This window comes from Sus scrofa, chromosome 17, assembly GCF_000003025.6.
Source record: "Sus scrofa isolate TJ Tabasco breed Duroc chromosome 17, Sscrofa11.1, whole genome shotgun sequence".
In the NCBI taxonomy this organism is placed as follows: domain Eukaryota; kingdom Metazoa; phylum Chordata; class Mammalia; order Artiodactyla; family Suidae; genus Sus; species Sus scrofa.
In genome coordinates, this window is record NC_010459.5 from 49,886,617 (window position 1) to 49,895,164 (window position 8,548).

The 8,548-nt window shown below is 57.0% G+C and overlaps 1 long non-coding RNA gene across 1 annotated transcript; it reads left to right on the plus strand.

Moving 5' to 3' along the window:
- On the plus strand, positions 1,630-8,320 carry LOC110257436. Its single transcript, XR_002340021.1, has 2 exons — positions 1,630-1,715; positions 2,434-8,320. It is a non-coding gene; the product is annotated as an uncharacterized LOC110257436 (long non-coding RNA).

The following is an 8,548-nucleotide window of genomic DNA, read 5'->3' on the forward strand; positions in this document are numbered from 1 at the left end:
TTGCAGCAACACAGATGGAACTAGAGACTCTCCTACTACGTGAAGTCAGTCAGAAAGAGAAAGACAAATGCCATATGATATCACATATCTGGAATCTAATACACGGCACAAAAAAACCTTTCTTTAGAAAAGAAACTCATGGGCTTGGAGAACAGACTTGTGGTTGCCAAGGGGGAGGGGGAGGGAGTGGGATGGACTGGGAATCTGGGGTTAATAGATGCAAACTATTGCATTTGGAGTAAGCAATGGGATCCTGCCCTATAGCACTGGGAACTATATCTAGTCACTTATGATGGAGCACGATGGAGGAGCATGTGAGAAAAAGAATGTGTATATGTATGCGTAACTGGGTCACCTTGCTGTATAGTAGAAAATTGACAGAACACTGTAAACCAGCTATAATGGAAAAAATAGAAATCATTAAAAGAATGAGGTGAGGAGTTCCCACCATGGTGCAGCGGAAACGAATCCGACTAGGAACCATGAGGTTGTGGGTTCGATCCCTGGCCTTGCTCAGTGGGTTAAGGATCTGGCATTGCTGTGAGCTGTGCTGTAGGTCACAGACGCAGCTCGGATCTGGCATTGCTGTGGCTGTGGTGTAGGCTGGCAGCTACAGCTCCGATTGGACCCCTAGCCTGGGAACCTCCATGTGCTGTGGATGCATCCCTAGAAAGACAAAAATTTTTAAAAATTTAAAAGAATTTAAAAATGAGTACAAACCAGTGTCAAGGAGACAAGGACGTGGGTCTCATCTCCCCATCCATGATGAGGGGGCATTGCAGGACGAAGAAGGCAGCAGTGAGAGAAAATGGGAGAGGTTGGGGGCTGGGGGAGGAGGGGAGGGAAAAGAGGGGGAAGAGGAGGGGGGAAATGGGGGCGGGTGAGACAGAGCCAGGGGGTGGGTGGGTCTCTATGGGCCCCACAGAGCGGCTTCCTCAGCGCTGAGTCAGTCAGTAGCTGCCTTGACGCAGAAACAAAAGTTGTCCATCCAGCGACCCCTCACAGCTTTGGTCTCTGGTAGCGCATGAAAGAGATCTGTGTCCAGCAGCTCTTTGGGGCTGATCAGTTTTCATCCCATACATGTGGGGCCTGGACATACGTGCGTGCAGCCTCACACACACGCACGCACACGCATACACACACGCCCTCGCTCATCCCCACACACTCGCCACTCAGACCCAGCAAGTCCGGCGTCGTTAAGATGCCAGGCCATGCCTCTGCCTTCTCGCAGAGCTCGCGTGACCCTGCTGATCAGAGGAGGCCATGAGTGCGGAGGGTGAGCCCTGGCGTCGGTCCACAGGTCACCATGGCAACCCAGCTGCTACCTGTTTATAAGTTTAAAAGCTCCCGGACGTACAGGGGCTCACACGTTAATTCATGCAGGTCAGCTGTTCACTGTTCAGGACCCCCACTGTCAGGTGAGGCAGCGAGGCACACAATTGGCTCGCGCTCCGTGTGTGGGTGTTTTGAGCTGGCCCACAATTAAGATGGGGGCTTGGGGGCAAAGAGCATTAAAAGTACAGCCAGTAGTCATGGGATTACAGTTGATGGCTTTCGAAGTACCTAACGCGTATATCAGCATTCCATCTGGTGAAGCCTGAAGTGTCTCACGGATGGAGCGTGAGCGTAAGAAGAAAGGACACGCTCGCAAGTCTGACCAGCTCTCCAGGCAGGCGGTCCTGAAATCGCTGGCGGAAGGAGGGGTTCACCTCCAGGTCCGAGATGTGGGAGCAAATCCGAACACGTCCGTCGGAGGGGCCTGCAGTGACGTGGGATCAGGATGGTGGGAACCCAGGACTCCACGTGGCAGGACTGCAGGCTCTGTGGGACTCGCCCTCTGGTGTGGAACATGGGGTGGGGGTTGGGGAGAAGGAGGCGGGCGTGGAGAAAGCTGGAGAGAAATGGCCAAATCCGGTTCCTCTGTCGGGAGCAGGTCTCAAAGCCAGTGTCCAGAGGGGCCTGGCAAGTGACAGAGGAGTGAGGAGGGCTAGAGCCAGCCAGCCCCCATCCAGCACATCCTGAGGGATCAGGACCTGCCAGACACCTGCAAGCAGGTTCAGGGTATTGACTCAGGCCATCTCCCCGCCCTGTGGGGTGGTTTCCGCTGTAGAAGGGGACACACTCAGGGAGGGAAGGAGGTGGCCCAGGACACGCAGCCAGCAAGTGGCCTATGGCCAGTGCAGCCCAGGAGCTGGGGTGGCAGATCCTGGGTCTCCAAGTTGGGAAGAATAGGGAGGGGTGGGGACTCTGGCAAACCACGGGGCCTGCACCTGTCTGAAGGGACAGCCTGGACTTTGTGCCACCAAAGGCCACCAGGAGAGATTTGGGCCCAGATGGCCTGCTTTCCTGAGACCTTTGGAGAATCAAGGAATCAGATTTTCTAGTGAAATCTTGTGTTTTTCACCTTGGTTCCCATTTTTCAAAACATACCAGGAGGGACAAGCTAGACACATCTGCTGGCTGGGATTGGTCTACAGTGTGACCTCTGACCCAAGGGGAGAAGCGTTCTGGAATGTTGGAGCCTCGGGGTGTGTGTGGCTCTGGCCTGGGTGGTGTGAACGGAGGGCTTTTCTCCCAAGAACGTAGACCCCCCCTCAGCAGGTCAGTGAATTTCAGGGGTGACTGCCCACCCAGGCGATGCGGTTCAGAGGGGGTGCCTGCTCCATTCCTGGGTGGCAGAGGCAGGCTCTCTCTCGGGGGCGGGGGCTGGGGACGACGACTCAGGTTACAGGGACTTGATGGGACAGGCCCTGTCCTGACATAGCTCAAGTCCTGGTGTGGACAGAGACCTCCGTTTTCCTGGGGTTGCCCTGGTGGCCAGAAGGTTGGGCCCTGTTGGGCCTTTAGTTCCAGGGGCCTCGCCTGGCTGGAGACAGGCTCATCCTGTGGGCCAAGGCCCCTCCCGCAGCCTCTGCAGGAGACTGACTCCCAGGCCTGTGGGCACTGGCACCTGTAGCCCTGTCCCCTGCAAGGCCAGGGCAGGGTCAGGTTCCGGACATTGTCCTCCTGCCCCCACACGGGCAGAGCAACCCCTCCCGGGGCCGGATGGAGGCCCCACGCAAACCCTCTCCCTCACAATGGCCGTCTCTCCTGAAAGGGTCACTTGAAGAACGCCAGGTGGCAGGCGCCAGACTTTGGCATCCGAGGCGCTCCCGTGAGCTCCCTGGGACCAAAGCCGTCCTCTTTTGTCAGCGCTGATGGGGAACAACTGCTGCTGCCCTTTAATCAGGAGGGGACACGCCAAGCGACGGCCTCCTGCAGGGCAGCCTACCCGTGCACTACATCGGCCCTGCGCTCTGTCACTCCCCGCAGACCGCGAGGGCCCGTGACGCCAAGGAGGAGCCCCCAGCCCCAGTCTGGCTCCTTCGAGGAGAACAGCCGCCCAGGGAAAACGCCAATCAGCGTGGATTCTTGGCAGCTGCTCAATCTGGCAAATTACTTCTTGCAAATTACTTGTTAAGACTGAAATCCGGGCAGGACTCTGCAAGTTCAGGGGCATCTATTATCTGCTGGTTCCAGGCGCCCAGGCATCTCTGTGGGCAGGGCGCTCGTCTGTGGGTGGGAGATGTTTTGGAGACTGTGGCCGCTCGGATCAGCTCGGCGCCTCCTCTTCTGCTTCTCCTGCCCTGATGGAAGCTGGTTCTGGCCAAGGGGACACAGTTCCTGCCCCCTTCTCCTGCGTCCTAGGCACACTGGTGTCAGGCGTGATGGGAGTGATTCAAGCATCATTTCCCACCATGGAAAGGGGCCTCAGGCCGCGTCCCAGGCCCTCCACATCCCCAGGGGTGCCCATCTGAGGCTGCGCAAGGGTACAGAGTGGGGTCAGGTGTGCAGGACCTGATTGAGGAGGTCACACAGTGGGGCAGGGGGTGGGCACCAGGGCTGGAAGCTTGGATGGCGACATTGGGGCTCAGACAAGTCCCAGAAGACAGAGGGGAGAGGCAGGTCCCCTGTGCTGGGGCTGAGACCTGGGTCCCAGGGCGGCTGGGGCTGCTAAAGGCAGAAACCAGCAAGCCCGAGTGGCTTCACAGGGCGGCCCAGGTGGGTTCTGCTTCCCCAGATCCACTGTCCTGGGAGGGGACCTGCCACCAGGGAATCGGCTGGTCTCTGTCACTGTCTCCCTTTGGTTACTGTGACAACGATGCTCATAGCTGCATCATGGCCTGTCAGTGTTTCCTGCTCACGCCCTCTCCCCATGCCTGCCCCGTGCTTGTTCTCTCTGCTCCTGGTTCTTGGTGTCTGAACAGCAATGACAGCCCAGGCTCGACCATAGCGGGTGGAGGGCGGCAGAGGGCAGGTTAAACGGGGAGAACAGGGGATGGGCAGGCAGCAGGGGTTGAGTTGCCAGGCTGCTGCTGAATTCCTTGCCTATGTGAAAATGTACACACAGGCTCTAGGAAAGTGGATATCCTGGAGCCAGCGGTGCTTGTTTTTCAAGTACACCCTCTGCATGTCAGGTGGGACATCCGGGTCTAGACCCATTGCCTTTTTTGCTTTTTTTGCGACAGTCCCTTGTAGCATGCTGGGCTTTTCCACCCCATCAGTAACAGTGACAACGCATACTTGGGTTCAGGCACCGTGCTAAGTGCGGTAAGTCACTTAATCCTTACAGCAGCCCGTTGAGGTGGATGCTATGATCTCTATAGATCAGGAAACAGGGACAGAGAGGTTAATTAACTAGCTCAAGCTTTCACCTAGTTAGTGAGTGGCAGAGCTGGGATTTGAACCCAGGCAGCCTGTTGCACCAGAGTCTCTGCTCTCTGCCAGGCATTACAGGGGCTCTAAACAACGTCCTGCCGTGATTGCAGGGGTTTTGGGGTGGGGGCAGCGAGAGGCCGTTTCTCCAGGGGTCCCGCAGGGCCTGCTCCTGCCTGGTTCCCGACCCCTCCCAACCTGCTCCTTCTTCAGGACTCAGGTCACATGTCCCCTCCTCATTCCCGGAGTCCCCATCCAAGTCCGGCCGCCTGCGGCTCCGCCACTTCTGTCTGGTTAAGGTTCTCCCCAGCACACGTCCGTTCGCTGAAACTGCCTGCAGCGTTGCTTTGCTTTCTTGCTCATCGTCTGTCTCCCGTGATGAGGGCAGGGTCTGCAGGGCAGGCCTGGGATCTCGGCTGCCTCCCCAGGGCCTGGCACCAAGCTGGCACAGGGTGTGGGCTCCCAGCGCCTGTGGGTGGATTCCGTGCGGGGGAGAAATCCCCAAGATTGCCCGCCCCACCTGCTGGCTCGACAGGAGACAGGGTGGGGGTTGGGAGCTCCCAAAGCTGTGCCCTGTCCCCTGGCTGCACTGCCGTGTGGGCACACGTCATGGCACATGTGACCTGGGTCGTCATGGAGCCTGTTGACCCTCCAGCAAGAACAAGGCTGTGTGTGCTCAGCCTCCAGAACCCATTCTACGTGACGCCCTGAACCCACACACCACAGCCTGGGCCCCGCAGAGGGACCCTGGGGGCGGGGGCATGTGGACAGGACCCCTCCCCACACCCTGCACGAGGGGAGAGAATATAAACAGGGGTGTGTGTTCACCACCCCCAGGCAGGATGGTGTTCAAGTTTCCTGGGGTGTTTCTCTTCTGGAAGAAATCCTATGGTCCTTTTTGTCCCCCCCTTTTTGGCTCTTGTCTGAGGCGTGATGATGGGCCATGGGCTGTGGCGGAATCAGAACCTGGAAGATTTGCTTCCTTTGTCACATCCTGAGCTCAGCCCAGGCGGTGTCCTTAGGAGCTGACAGTCGATGGCGTTAAAGAGAGGTGTCACAGTAGGAAGCTGTGCTCCCAGGAGGGGACGGGGGAGTCTGTGCCCAGGAAGTCTTGGCCCGGGGCGGGGGGGGGGGGTCTTTCCTAAAACCTGAGTTCTCTCTGCCTGATGGTGGCTGGAACTGCAGAGACGCCTGGAGACAGGAGCGCCGTGGGACCCTCCTGGATCAGAGTCTGGGCGGCTGGTCCCAGGCCTGGGGACCTCTGGGGAGTGTCCCCAAAGAAGCCTGCAGTTTCCTCATCTTTGAGGCTCGAAGAAAGTTCCTGTCCTGCCCCCTCCCAGGCGTGTGGGGAAATCATTCAGGCTGACGGCCCTCAGGACAGTTGGCAGCGTGTGCGGATGCCCTCCACCTGCAAATTACTCCGGCAGAAATCTGACGCTTCCAGCCCAGTTGTTTCTAGTCCGTGCTGCAAAGTTTCTTCTGTCACCAGTGCGGCCACACCAGGCTTTATTAAACTCCATCCTTTTTTCCGATTGCCCTGGTTTTCCCCAATGTCCTTTTCCTGTTCCACAGTTCATCCGGGACACCAGAGTGTCTACACTGTGCGCTTCGATCTTTTTTGTACATGACCCAATATCAGAACACATTTAAGTCAAGATACACTCTGACATAATCTGAAACAAACTATTAAGAACATACGACTTATGTGGGCCGAGGGGGACAGTCTCTGGTCGATGTTTTCCATTCCATTCTATTCTTTTGCATTCCACTGTATTCCACTTCATCCCATGTCATTGTACTCCGGCATAAAAATACTCTTCAAGATGTGATAAATGGAACTGACACATGGATCCGTTAGTCTTGCAGTTTAAAAACTCCTCCTGCCTAAGGACGCGCTCTCAGGGAGGGAACACTTTCTTTGTCTTCTGGACCCACTGTGAGCGCCTTGCACTAGGGGCCGGTGTCTTTAATTCTTCCTTGGACCCTGACGCCCAGCCCTGTTCCTGCTACGATGTTTCGTAAACGCTGCACTGCCTGGATGCCTTGCTGCCTGGGTCCCCTTGTCTATTCTCGCATTTCTTCACAATGGCCTATTGCTGCAGGGCTGAAAGCTGAGTAGCAGGCACTTTCTTTGGAGATGTGGCCGGTCATTGATGGAATAGCTGCAGGCAGCAGAGCCCGCAGCTAACTGGTTTGGAAAGCCTGTCAAGAGCCTTGGCAGGCAGCGGTGCCAGGGGGGTGGGGCATGTCCCTCTGCCCTTCTCCCAGGTTCCACGACATTTTCAGGGTACGATTTGCATGCAGACCTAGCACTTGGAAACGGGTGGGGCGTTTTCAGTCGTTACGATGTCTAGGGTAAATATCAATGCCCTTCAAGCCTTGGGACGTCCCTTCCAACGAATCGCCCTGTGCCATGTGCCAGTGACGTCTCCTGTGGAGACACGTTGACCAAGACCGACTGAGATTAGCAACAGAAACGGTGATGGAGTCTCTGCTTCCGCCCTGTAAGCTTTCCTTCTTCCTACCTCTCAGTCAGTAAGCCTGACACCCAGGAGGCGGGTCCTGGGACAGCTGTGGGGGCGGGTGGGGGGGAGGCATTTAGAGAAGAGCCTGGCCCTGGACAGCCAGGTTAGGCCTCAGGAGCCCCGAGTCCCGACAGATCCAAGCTCCCAGGCCCTCGGTGGATGGAATGCGGGGGTGGGGGTGGGGAGCTCTATTTACTGCGGGGAGAGGAAGCCACGCTCCTTTTGGGTAAATCTGCTGCAGTCACACCCTGCACCCCGTTCCCCATCGCTGCCCAGCCATGAGGAGCACGTCTTGATCCCTACACACACACACACGGGGCTGGGACTCTGGGCTGTCTGGAGCATCGCCCTGGAACTGGGGGAACGAAACACTGTCCCTCTGCCCCCTTCTGAGAGCAGGTCCATCTGCTTCTCCGCAGGTGTCCTCAGTCAGTCAAGCATCCTGTGCCCAGTGGCTCAGGCCAGCAGCCTCGAGTACCTGCCCTCCGTCCCCTTTTTCTCCCACACCCATCCTTTGGCTCGGCCATGTCCATGGCGCCGCCTCCGGGAGGTCCCTGGCTTGGTCCACCGGGCTCCGTCTCCCAGCTTCTCTGCAGCGCCAGCTGCCCTGGCCTCTTGGCTGCCTCACTGGCTCTGCCCTGCTTCTCCGGCTGTGCTCAGCAGCCAGAGGATCTCGGAAGAGAGTAAGAGTCGCCTGGGTTCTCTGATGCTCAAACCCCTTCTGTAGTTTCCCTCACAGGTACATTGAAATTCTTGACTCTGGTCTCTCTCTGCCCCTATAAACTTTCCCCCCTTGGACACGCGTTTCCTTTCCCGCATGGGGCTTTTGCAGTTGCTGCATTCCCACCCCCGCCTGCCCTGCCTTCCCTGGTTCTTGGCCCTTCAAGCTCCTACTCATCTTTGGGGTGCAGCTAAAGACACCTCCTCCGGGAGGCCTTCTGTGACTGCTTCGCCTACAGAGGTCTCTGTCCCTTCCTTACTGTGCATCACACCACCCTATTTAACCCTCTTCATAGTGTAACCAAACCAGGTTCATTTTGCCCAGCACACAGCAAGCCAAAATACTGAAATTTTGATGTTGGCAGCAAAAAAAAAAAAAAGCATTAATTCGCAAGATAGCCAAGCGTGGAAACAGGAGGACACGCCTCAGATCTACCTCCCCAAAGGCGTGGGGCTCTGAGTATTATGGGATAGAGAAGCTGGGCGGTCCTAGGCGTGGGGGTGGGGGTGGGGAGCAGAGGCTGGAAATAAGAAAAAGGTGTATCACCATCCTTCTGAGCAGGTGGAACTAAACTGTAGGCCTCTTCCTGGGACATGTGTTCAAAATG